The following is a 13,186-nucleotide window of genomic DNA, read 5'->3' on the forward strand; positions in this document are numbered from 1 at the left end:
CTGTCTCCTCTGTACTCTGGCCCCAGCCCATCCCTGTTTAAACCCTCCTGAAATAGCACGAGCAGTTTGGGTGCAACCCATCCCAGCTGTACTCCTCACCTCTTCCCAGAGGAGATCCTAGTAATTGAAGAACTTGAATCCTTTTCCACTGTACTAGCCTCTTTATATTCCCAACCTTATCAGTACAACCTACTGGAAGTAATCCAGAGATTACTACCCTCAAAGACCTTTTGAATCTCAATCCTAATTTACAATATTCACTGCACAGGACCTTGTCCCTTTTCGTGCTAATGTCATTGATTCCAATATAATCAACTGCAGGCTGCTCACCTTCTCCCTTAAGAACATTTTGCAACATCTCAGAGAATCCTATGACCCAGGAGACAACACATCATCTTGGTGTCTTGTGGCCATAGAACCTCCTGTTTGTCCCCCTCTCAATCAAGTCTCCTAACATTGTCACTCTGTCTGACTCCACTTTCTTCTGCTGAGTCTCAGGGCATGTCTTGGCACCTGATGGAGTTTAAACCCAAAATATTGACCATAACTTGGCTTGCATGGATGCTGATTGACTGTTGAGTTCCTCCAGCAATTTGTGTTGTGCTTCAGTTTTCCACTGTCTGCAGTCCCTCATGCATACCATGGTGTCATTGACCAAGCTGTTGCTGCTGTCACCACCTGAATGGTCATCACCCCAATATTATCCAAAACATGCAAAATGGTAAGAGACTTGTATCTTGATGAAGAGCTTAACTCTTCCAGGCTTTGGCTCATCAGGCTTCGGCGAAAAAAAGTTGGTTATCTTTCTCTTTGCAATATGAAGTACACTGTTTGACTTGCTGAATTTCTTCAGCATTGTTTTTACTTTTAATGCAAAGTGCCTGTTAATGAGGACAACATCCACAGAGGAGCCTGACGCTATCTACCTTTAGCTTTGGTAGAGATCATCCACCTTCCTGAAGCATGTACCTTCACATTGACCACATCACAATAATGACTTTTCAGCCAAGTGGGTGATCTTGATTTTGTCTAACTCCAGCTCTGATTCCTTAACTCAGTCAGTCATGAATTTATCTGTCGCTGATCATTGCAGCAGCTGGGGGAAAAAACAGGACAGTTGCATCTGTGGAAAGAGAAACATTAAATATTTTGGTCTTGTGACCATTCATCAGAATGGGTGCTTGACTTGCTGAGTATTTCCAGCATTTTCTATTTTTATTTCAGATTTCCAGCAACAGCATTTATTTATGTTTTCACCCATCCTCTGCGAAATTCCCTTTTTTTTTTAAAACCCTCCCAATTCTCCAACATACTTTTTTCAGTCCCAGTTGCCAGGAAGGGTTAACTGATTTCCCTCCACAGATGTTACCAGACCTGCTGAGTGTTTCCAAAGTTTTGTTCTTATTTCAGTTTTAAAGGAATGTACTGATTCAGGAAGCATTTTAACTGTGCTAATTTAACAAAAACTTTTTAAAAAGAAAAACTCATTCGAACTCCTTCAATTCACGTTGGATATTAAAAAAAATTGATCAAACAGCAACGTGCAGCATAAAGGAAGTGGTGTCAATTACAATTGTATTGGAAGAGATTGTGAAAGGACGTCCTGTTCGTTCGACCTTTGCCAGAAACAATGAAATTTGACTCTGGAATATAAATAGAGAGACGAGTTTAAAATGCTTCGTGCTCATTTGGTGACAGTGATGCTGTGCATACGAAGTACAACAGACCTTTTGCCTCTGCAGCCAAGCTCCAGACCATTTTCCCAACGGGGTCACAGGAGTGTCGATCATCTGACATTCTGGTGGGAACGAACTGAATGTTTATGAGATGCATAAATGATTGGATTATATAGTAGCCTAATTTAGAGAATCTGTAGCGGCCGACGAACATTAAACACGCAATGTTAGACGGAATGTGGGAGTTTACATTTGGGTGAAGATGGTTTGTTCATGTTGACTCTTGAACATGGACTGCGAACTGGAGAAGTTTCTTTACTGACAATGCAAAGTTTTGTGGAGTTTTTTAATCCACCACCTTTTGAAATGGGGGGGAAAAAACCCCAACTTTTCGTCCATACTTCAGTTATCTCCTCAATTCCAGGAGAATCCGATAGTTCTGCAGTATTGACAACATTTGGTGTTGGACATGGAATGGGGATCATCGACAGATAGAGGGGAAGAGCTCAAGGAGTTGATGCTCCACCTAAAATTGTCTAACTATTGATCTTGCAACGTTGGTCGGATTTCTGTTGTGAGGAAATGTGAGCGATGCGATGACTTTGGCGGGCGCTAGGACCGCGGTGAAGCGCTGCCCCGAGCGGGAAATGACGATCTAGGCCGTGATGAAAGCCTGGGCCTTGCTTGCACCCGTGTCAGTCGTGACGGTTCGAGTGGCTCAGTTTCATCATGAAGCGGCTGTGATCGGGAGTGACCGTGGAACTTGTTTCCTCAAAGCAGTGTTTTGTTTTCTTCTCCGTTTGGGATGGTGAACGCAACTCGTATTGGGATCCAGAATTAATCATTTAAAAGGCCCTGAGGTAGGGAGCCGGAGCAAAAAAGAAAAGCCAAAAAGAAATCCGAAATTGGAAGAATGTCCAGGGGAAATGGGTTGCACTGGGAGGGGGGAGAAGCGGAGAAACTGGGCATTAAATGGGTGAGGGGGTGGCTGGAGAGGGGTTGGGACGACGAATGGTTTGAGAGGTGTTGCTTTTTTTTTATGTTTTAAATGAGCAGATTGTGTCCGTGAGGATGTGACCATATTCAAAAAACTTAATATGACCCAAGAATTCACAAGGGACAAAATCTCCAACGTGATGCAAGTTAATAGAAAGCTCTGCTTACAATTCATCAAATCAATTTTATACATTTGTTCGTTTACTTTTTGAGGTTGTGTTCCTAAATTTCTGTACGTAAGATTAATATTAAAATTTAGCTGTTTTCCAAAATATTTCAGTTTAATCAGGAAGAAACCAATGAGGAAACAAAGATTTAGTCTGCTTCATTCCTCCCAGAAATATAATTATGCTAAAAATATAAACCAGAATCAATTTGAGAATAAATCAGGTAATTGAAGTAAAATCACAAAGTGATTTTGTGTTTGAACCTGACACAGACCTGAAGTGGTTTTGGACTTGAGATTTTCACTTTCATGTTTTTAGTCTATTGTATTGTAGCGGTGCGCAACTCAGTCATGACAAACTGGCCCCACTTGTTATGCGTGGTCAGCGGGACAGTCGCGACAAAGATGGCAATATGTATCTGTCTCTTCGGCTCCAGAATGGAATTGCTGTACGTGCTTGTGTCAGCGTGATAGCGAGCATGCAACATTTGAATAAACACTCTGCTATGACACTTGAGCTAACAGTCTGCATTTCCAGTCTGTCCCACCACTCTTGCACAGTACACTACAATGGTGACCCTGATGAGTCTCCACAACCTGAAGACTCAACCGAATGGACCCTGGAGCAGTTGGCGCCGTAGTGTTGAAGCCTCCGACCTTCTGGACCAACCGGCCCTGCACGGTGTGGCCAAGCAGAGGCCCAGTTCCAAATCAAGCTGATCACTTCTGACTCCACGAAATACTTCTGCGTCATTAGTTTACTCGACCAGGAGGCCACTGCCTGTGTGGATGATCTAATTCAAGCTCCACCTGAGGAGGGTAAATAGACAGCGTTTAAAACCCTTCTTATCAGCACCTACAGCCTATCCTGATGTGCCAGAGCAGCCAGACTCTTACACTTAGACAGTCTTGGAGACAGAATGCCATCCACATTAATAGACAAAATGCTCACGCTCACCGATGCCAACTTCAGCGACCTGTGCTGAAGACTGATATTCTCTACTGCACTCTACAAAGTGGTTCACCAGCCTGCAACACAAGTCCACCCCTAAACTCACCCCCTAATAAAGCACCGTAGCAATTGACAGAGCCAGGCCCCCACAGACCAATGCTTATGCTTCTACCACCAGCATTGGGGAGCTGGGGCACGCAAATGTCATCAACCCTGCTCGTTTCAGGGAAACGAGGAGGCCAGCCGCTGTTAGTGGCTGTGGTGCTGCCGACAGTACAGCTTGCTCCCTGTATGGGATGGCATCTTGGGCCGCAGGTTCCTTGTCGACACGGGAGCTAAGATGAGTGTCACTCTACCCACTTCCCTGGAGACGCGCACAAGACCATACGGCCTCACTCTACGAGCAGCTAACATCTTCACCATTGCAACGTTTGGTCACAAAGGCCCACTCCTAAGTTTTGGATAAACAAACTTTAACTGGAAATTCACCTTGGCGGCAGTAGACAAGCCACTTCTGGGCACAGACTTTTCTTGGGCACACTCTTTACTGGTAGACCTGAAAGGCAAGCGTCAGGTTCACGCAGAGACATTCAAAACAGTCCTCCTCTGGCACATTGAATGAACCAGCCACCCACTGGCATGGTGGGGAGCACTGAGAACCATTACACCCATCTGCTCACCAACTTCCCTGCCATACTCCACTCAAAGTTCTCCTCTACACAGCCGCCACACAGCGTCCAGCACCACGTCGTGACCAATGGTCCCCCATTCACTCATGAGCCTGCATGCTGGCGCCGGACAAGCTCACATTGGCCAAAGAGAAGTTCATGCACATGGAAGAGTTGGGCATCGTCTGCAGATACGACAGCCCACGGTCTTCATCTCTCCATATGATACCTAAGGCCAATGGGAGGTGGCGACCTGGCGGCAACTACCACTGCTTAAATGAAACTACAGCCCTGGACTGATAACCAGGATTTCACTGCTAACCTCAATAGCGCCCAGCTCTACTCAGAGGTTGACCACATTCCGGCGATGTCATTAGATACCAGTACACCCGGATGACGTGCAGAAGACAGCCATTATCACCCCGTTCGGCCTCTTCGAATTCCTCAGAATGCCCTTCAGCCAGAAGAACACCATGCAGATGTTCCAGTAAATTCAGTATGGCGTGACCTCCCGTTCCTATTCATTTACCTGGATGACATCCTGGTCGCAAGCAGCACACCGGAGGAACACCTGGTCCACCTCTGATGTATTTTTGCTTGCCTGGCTCATTTTGGCCTCATGATCAACTCTGTGAAGTGCCAGTTTGGCAACAAAAAGATTGATTTCCTGAGACACTGCATCACCGCAAATGGAGCGGTACCTCTCCCTGACAAGGTGGGCCCCATCTGCCAGTTCCCCAGGCCAGACACACTTAAAGGCCTATAGGAGTTCGTGGGGATGGTCATCTTTTATAACCGGTTCATTCCAAACTCAATGGCCGTTGTGCACCCTCTTTTCGACCTGATGACCAATTCCACCAAAGGTCTCCATTGGACCAAAGACCACCACAGCCTTTTCCGCTACCAAGAAAGCCCTGGCTGGTTCCATCATACTTGTGCACCCACAGATGGATGCACTGACAGCTGATGTATCCAGCACAGTGGTGGGCGTAGTCCTCAAGCAATGGGTGGAGGACACCTGCTTTCTTCAGCTGACACCTACACCCACTGGAACGCAAATACAGCACGTTCGCCAGGGAGCTGCTTGCCCTATAAGTCACCATCTGCCATTTTCGATACTTTCTGGAGGACTGAGCTTTCACCATTTACACAGACCACAAACTGTTGGCCTTGACCTTCACTAAGGTCTCCGACCCATGGTCCGCCTGCCAACAGAGGCACCTGTCGTACATCTCAGAGTGCATCACCTCCAATCGTCATCTCTCAGGCAAACACAATATCGTCACAGGTGCCCTTTCAAGACTGGACGTATGCTCACTCTCGCAGGGTATCGACTTCCACGCGTTGGCCCGGGCCCATCAGACCCGGAGATGAACTGTTTCCGCATGGCCGTCACTGATCTCCACCTACAGGACCTGCCCTTGGACAACGGCACCACTACCATCCTCTGACACCTCCACAGGCAGCTCTTGCCCAGTGGTACCAGCGCAAAAGGTAGTTTTCAACCTCCTACAAGGTTTGTCGCACCCCTCCATCTGTTCCAAGGTTCAGATGATTTCCACCCACTTCGTCTGGCACGGCCTTCACAAAAAGATCTCAGAATGGGTGCAGCCTGCCCAGATTGCAAGTGCAAACCCACACCGAGACCCCGTACAGCAGTTCGAGCCGTCCTCACGCTGTTTCCAGCATGTCCATGTGGATATTGTCAGACCACTGCCTGTCTCGTGGGGTTACCACTATCTCCTCACAATGGTAGATCAATAAATCTGCTGGCCAGAGGCGACACCCACCTGACGTTACCATAGACAATTGCGTGGGAGCTTTTCTGTCCATCTGGGTCTCCCATTTCGGCATCCCCTCCCACATCACCACTGACTGGGGTGCACAGTTCATATCCTCATCGTGGACTGAATTGTCCAAATTCCTGGGAAACACAGCTCCATCACACGACTGTTGGAGTGGTTCCATCGGCACCTCAAATCTGCCCTCATGGCATGCCTCAAGGGTCCAACCTGTTCGGACCAGCTACCCTGGGTGCTCCTGGGGATCCGTACTGCCCCTAAGGCTGACTTGCATGCTTTCACTGCTGAGTTGCTCTATGGGCAAGCCCCTCACTGTCCCAGGACAGTTCCTGCCCCCTCCCACCAATCTGGCCCAAGTCAGAAGCCACACTAGCACGTGTCTGGGAGAAACTGGGCTCCCTGGCACCCCACCACCACCCTACCCTCACAGCATGGTCAGCCCCCCCACCACTCATGTTCCCTGCAATTTAATATCTTGTGCTTATATCTTTGTGTGCAGGAGTGGACACAGAGCACCTTTATAGCGTCCTTACGAGGGACCCTACAGAGTGACCTCCACTTTTACCTTTGATATCGGGGCAGAGTGGAAGACTGCTTACTCAGATGAGAGACAGCCGGTCTAAGTACAGAATCCAGCATGCAGAGGCAGGCCTCCAAAGCATCAGGATGGCACCGGTGCCAGTTCTTTGCGGGGTGGGGGGGTTATGTAGCGGCGCACAACTCTGTCATGATGAACCTGCTCCACTTGTTACATGTGGTCAACGGGGCAGTCGCGACAAAGATGGCGACATGTACCCATCTCTTCCACTCCAGAATGGAAGTTGGCATGTGCGCGTGTGACGCAAGTAGCGGGGTTGTACACATGATCTGACTGCCAGCCTGATAAGTGAGCGAAGCTTGAATAAACACTGCTGTTACACTCAAGCTAACAGCCTGCATCTCCAGTCTGTTTCACCGCTCTCACACAGCACACTACAGTATTGTCATTGAATGTTTAAGGCCCACTGTCATGGGAAGTGGGTAACTTGTTCTTAAAAGATCCCATCATGCTCCAATGAATTGCTGAAATTCACCAGTGGCTTCCAATTTATTTGTTGTGGTAAGAATGCTGAAGGGTAGAAATTATTTAATCTTTAGAGCAACTTTTTCCTCAAAAAGGTTCAATAATCATCAAATAAAATTGAAACCAAACTCCCCCCCCCCCCCCCCCCCAGCAAGATCTGCGTGTAGCATTGAAAGAACTGTATATTTTGAGTTGTTGCATGACTGGGGAAGCTTTTATTACCTCTCTGGGAGAATTCTCATTTCAAAGAATACCACTTTTGTTGACATGAACAGACAACGAGAAATTGACTGAATGTAGTAATCAAAAATTGCAACACTGACATTTCATTGTGATGTAATACCAATGGTTTTATGAGTTTGGATAAGGCATGCAGCTTCTAATACATGACCAAAGGTATCATAGCATGTTTCAAAAAGAAAATTAATAAAATATTATAAATGCTTTAGTTTCTTCAAAATATAGCGAAACCTGTGAATTATTGATAAGAGCAATAAAATAATGGTTTGGCAGCTGAATTTTTTGATGGAAAAGTATATTTAAAAATACTTCATTCTTCTATGTAGAAGCTGTTTGGCGATATTGGTTAAGAGGGATGAAAGGGATCCCACCTCCAGATGGACTTGATGTTTCTGACAGTTTAGAAGTTGTCAACATTTGATTTGAACTCGTAGCGTGTACAAATGCAGAAATAAAATCAAGCATATAGCAAAGGTAGGATGGTTGAATGGGAGAATTTTTTCTCCTTAATATCGATTAATATTGCCAAGCTTGTGTCTATTGATGTGAAAAGGGTAACTCTCTGCAACATGTCCCAACACCATCAAGGGGAACAAACTATTTGAAATTTTGTTTAAATTTTTTGGATAATGAACATTTAGTGAGTGTTCCATAAGTAAGTGGCACTTATAGAATAGCCAGGTTGCATACTAGAAAGTTCATTGCTTTTTTTTGGGAAAATGAAAATAAATAGCATGCGTTATATCCAGGCTGTGAATTTAAGTTGACAAAACTATTAAGCACAGTACCGATTCCATTTATTATCTTGGAGTTTGCCAAATATTTAAATCATCTGTCATAATTGCTGACAACTTAGTCCCACAAAGAATTGAATTAAACATGAAAATCGTTAGACGCTGGGATTGTAGTGTAGTACACAAGTGCTGGAGAAACTCAACAGTCATGCGGTGTCCCAGGATAGGAAGCCTTTGTGCAGTTTCCACTGAGTCACCCTTGTGCACAACTCCTCCCCAGGGATCAGAGTGTTCTTCCTTCAGCTGGAAATGGGTTGCTTTCTGCTGTCCCTTTTCCACTGGTTTTATCAGCATGCTGACGCCAGGGATACGTGTAGGGGTTGAGGTGGTTAATCCCCAGCACGAAATGACATCATTTGACGCAGACAGTTTTTTTCCCCACTAGTGCCTGTCGCGGTTAATTCCTGGGACAAGGTGCCAGTAGAAAAAGGGCTCTTAAAAAGCTAATTTTGGGGTTGAGCCTTTTGTCAAGGTATGGACAACTAACATTGCGTGCCTAAGCCCTAGGAATCACATAGACAAAGGGCTCAGGTCTGAATTGTTGGTTATCCTCGACTTCTCACAGATGCTGCATGATCTGCTGAGTTTTTGATTCAGATTTATTATCAAAGTATGTACATGACATCACAAAAAACCCTGAGAATCTTTTTCCTGCAGGCGAGGCAGAATTACCACTTACTAGCAGTGCAAAAATAAACTGACACCAGGCACACATGTAAACAGGTAAAGAAATGTAAACAAACTTGTGCAATGCAGAGAGAGAGTAAAAATCAATAAATTGCAAAAATAAGAGTCCTTAAATAAATCCCTGATTGAATTTGTTGTTGAGGAGTCTGATAGTGAGAGGGTAGCAGCTATTCCTGAATCTAGTGGTGTGAATTTTGTGGCACCTATATGTCTTTCCTGATAGTAGCAGTGAGAACAGAGCATGTGCTGGGTGGTGTGGATCCTCGATGATTGCTGCTACTCTCTTATGGCAGCTTTCCCTGTAGATGTTCTTGATGGTGGGGAGGGTTCTACGCATGAAGTCCTGATCTGTGTCCACTACCTTTTGGAGGGCTTTTTGCTTGGGGCCATTGATGTCCCCATATCAGACCATGATGCAGCCGGTCAGCACACTTTCTACTACACATGGGGAAATTTGCTAGGGTTCCCAATGTCATACAAACTTCCTCAAACTCATAAGTATAGACGCTGACGTGCTTTCTTCAAGATGCTGTTCGTGTGTTGTGTTCAGGAAAGGTACTCCGAGATAGTGATTCCCAAGAACTTAAATTTGTTCACCCTCTCTATCTGATTCCCCAATGATCACTGGATTGTAAACTTCTGGTTTTCCCTTCCTGAAGTCAACAATCAGCTCCTTGATTTTGGTGACATTGAACGTCGAACATAGAACATTACAGCATAGTAGAGACCCTTCGGCCCTTGATGTGCCAATGCGTGTATTCCTTAAAAAATGTACTAAATCCTCCTTACCCCGTAACTCCATTTTTCTTCCATCCATGTGCCCAAGAGTCTTTTAAATGCTCCTAATGTTTCAGCCTCCACCACTATCCCTGGCAAGGCATTTCAGGCACCCACAGCTCTGTGTTTATATATTTTTTAAAAACTATTCCTGATGTCTCTCCTAAACTAAACCTTTCACTTTGTACATGTTTTCCGGTGTTTGCTATTCCTGTCCTGGGAAAAAGGTGCTGGCTCTCCACCCAATTTATGCCTCTCAATTTTGTAGACCTTTAAGTGTCTTCTCAGCCTTCCATGCTTGAAAGAGAAAAATCCCAGCTCTGTTACCTCATAAGACTTATTTTCCAATCCAAGCAGCATCCTGGTAAATCTCTTCTGCACCCTCTCCATAGCTTCCACATCATTTCAACCATAATTGCACACAATACTCACAAGTATTGTCTCACCAGAGATTTGAGGAGTTGCCATATCACCTCTGATCTCTTGAACATAATTCCTCTATTAATGAAGCCTAACACCCCCTAGGCCTTCTTAACTATCCTATCAACCTGTGTGGTGACCTTGAGGGATATATGGATTTGGAGCCCAAGGTCCTTTTGTTCCTCCAAACTCTGAAGTAACTGTCAATTAACTCTGCACTCAGCCTTCTGGTTTGTCTGAAAATTCAACACCTCACTCTTATCCAGAATGAACTTTATTTGCCACTTTTCCACTCAACTATGCATCCTGCCCATATCTTTTTGTAACCTATGACAACCTTTAACACCATCCACAACTCGACCAACCTTCTGCCTCTTCATCCAGGTCATTTATAAAGATCACAATGAGCTGGGGTCCCAGAACTGCAGAACTCCACCGGTCACTGACCTTCAGGTAGAATACTTTCCTTCCATTGCTACTCTCTGCTTTCTACATGCAGGCCAATTGTTTTTCTCCACAGCCAAGGTTCCATGGGTCCCGTGTCTCATGATTTTCAGGAGTTTCTCATGGGGTATCTTGCCAAATGCCTTACTAAAATCTATATATATCTACTACTCTACTATCCACAGTTTTTAACTTCTCAAAATTCAGATCGTGAGGCATGACCTTCCCTTCACAAAGCCATGCTGACTGTTCTTGAGTAGACTGCACTTCTCCAAATGCTCATAGATCCTATCCTTGAGAATCCTACTGATGCAAGAACCACTGTATTTTCAAGGTTTTGTACCAAGTTGCTACAGCAGAGAGTGGAAGAACAACATGCATTCAATGTGGTTATAGATTTTGCACTTTCTGCCCCTGCTATATAGGTTCAGTTTTATCAGCAGAAATGACTTCAATGGCATTCTGGTCTCTAGTTGATGTTCCCATCATGCGGGCAGTCGACCAAAGAGAGGTCATTAGCCTGTGCAGGCCTTGTATGATCGCTGCATTTGACCACCATTTTCTGTGTTGGGCCACTACATGATCCCCCCCTCCCAAAAAAAAAGAACCGGCGATCCAAGTATTGTCTTTTGCCTTTGGCAACCTGCCCCTGCATTGCAAAGCCAGTGTAGTAACCAGCTGGCTGATGTCTGTGTGCTGGCTTGAGGCAGTCGAAAGTGAAAGTCTCTTACTGCTAATATCCAGTGTGCATATGTGTCTGGTTATTCATATGACCATTGCGGAGGCGAGTGGTGTGCTCCCCGTCTTACAAAGACGTATTTACATGTCTTTAAGTCCTTGGGGATGAATGTCTTCGTTTGGCTGTGTGGCAAGGGCTATACTGGGGTTAAGGTGCCTAGCTGCTCCCTTAGGTGCTGCTGATGGTTCTTCAGGGTCCTTGGCAGCAGCCAAGAACTCCCTGTTATGACCAATAGTGTGCCATGCACCATTTCTGCCACCGAGACATTGAAATCCTCCTTTGATGCTGTGCGGATACCCAGGAGGACCCACGGTAGCTCATCTGTCCTTGAGCTGAGTCATCAGAGCTGCCTTCAGGTGTCTGTGGAACCACTCCGCCAACCGACTGTTAGCCACGGTGTTTCCCTGAAACGGGGGTTGGGGAGGCAGCATCGACGAGCCTCCATACCCCATCTCTGATGGTAGAAGCAGTACTGATTGGTGGGGGAGTCCACTTGCCTTTCTGACGGTTGTTGTAGCCTTGGCGTTCTCTGCATGCGTGGTCTAGTGACCTTTCCACCACGGAGCTGCCACTCCTTTCGGTCTCCAGAGCACGACTGCCTGAGTGGTGACTTTCCTGGAGTCGCTGAAGTGCTTGTTGGTGAGCAGCAGTCAGATATCCTCAGGCAGCTGTTCCAGAAAAAACAGCTTAAAAAGAGGCAAGGCTTATTCTTCTCAACCAAGGTCACCATGTCACTCATGAGGATGGATGGGACTCTGTCCCCTAGGCCGTCCATGTGCAACAGTTGGTTAGCACACTCACACCATGAGAATCCGAAAGTTTGGGTTAAAAGCTCTTTGAGGGCCTCATATTTGCCTTGTTTTGGAGGCTGCCACAGGAAATTGACAACTTGTGCTGCTGTGTCCTGGTTGAGCGAGCTCGCCACATGGTAGTAGTGCATGGTGCTGGTGGAGATCTGTTGGAACTGGGACTGGGCTTTGGCCTGGTTGAACCACACCAGTGGCTGCACTATCCAGAATGTCAGCAGTTTCAAGAGTTGACTGGTTGGTTATCTTCTGGTCCAAATGGCATTTGGACCAGTCAGGGTCACCAATGTTGTGAGTTGCTTCAGCAGAGAGTGGAAGAATGACATACACTCGATGCAGTTATAGACAAGACTAGTTTATTGCACTTTCTACCCATGCTTATGTCGGTGGAAGTGACATTAGTGCCATTCCGGTTGCTGAGGCCCTTCTGGTATGACCTCTGTGACACCCTAACCAAGATCATGGGAGTCGCCTTCCTAGTGGACCCAGAGCTTTGTCTTCTGGGGAACTTTACCACATTTGGTAGATCACTAAATAATTCTCATATTAAATTCACAGAAATTGCCTTGTGTGTGGCCAGGAAGTGCATAGCAGTAACATGGAAGATGGTCTTTGGAGATGAATAGCTGGATCTACTTGCAAAGGTTACATACAATCTCAGGAAGAAATATACACCTTCCTAAAAATCTGGCAGCCTTATTTAGAGCATATAGATATCTCACTAGCACCAATATAGGGTTACGATTGCTATTGGCTAGACAATAGACCTCTGTAAAGATTTTAACAGTGTGGTATTATCATGCCTTCATGTGTTTTACTGTATGCACTGCCAATGGGATGCTTTTTTTGTTTCTTCTTTCTGTTTAATAGGACTTGCATAAAGGGGTAGGGTTCTCTTGATGTTTTGTATTTGGTATGATTGCAAAAAAAATAGTGTGACGCTGTGAACACATAAA

General features: G+C 45.6%; 1 protein-coding gene and 1 long non-coding RNA gene across 17 annotated transcripts in view; one reads left to right on the forward strand and one right to left on the reverse strand.

Moving 5' to 3' along the window:
- Positions 1–13,186, forward strand: part of ppm1ba (protein phosphatase, Mg2+/Mn2+ dependent, 1Ba) — a 187,381-nt gene that overhangs the window by 82,718 nt on the left and 91,477 nt on the right. Inside the window, exons 1-2 of one of the 16 annotated variants that reach the window (XM_069931070.1) lie at positions 2,327–2,536; positions 7,890–8,037. The exons of 12 other annotated variants lie outside the window; for them this stretch is intronic. The gene's annotated coding sequence lies outside the window, so the exon portion shown is untranslated. Of the gene's footprint in view, positions 1–1,700; positions 1,802–2,326; positions 2,537–7,889; positions 8,038–13,186 lie in introns of those variants that run through there. 3 more of the 16 variants (XM_069931068.1, XM_069931071.1, XM_069931067.1) reach the window with 3 other exon arrangements.
- Positions 3,352–7,628, reverse strand: LOC138760467 (uncharacterized). The gene is made up of 2 exons (XR_011355627.1): positions 7,546–7,628; positions 3,352–3,648 (listed from the first exon to the last, which is right to left on the reverse strand). It is a non-coding gene; the product is annotated as an uncharacterized lncRNA (long non-coding RNA).

Source organism: Narcine bancroftii, chromosome 4 (assembly GCF_036971445.1).
Source record: "Narcine bancroftii isolate sNarBan1 chromosome 4, sNarBan1.hap1, whole genome shotgun sequence".
NCBI classification, from domain to species: Eukaryota; Metazoa; Chordata; class Chondrichthyes; order Torpediniformes; family Narcinidae; genus Narcine; species Narcine bancroftii.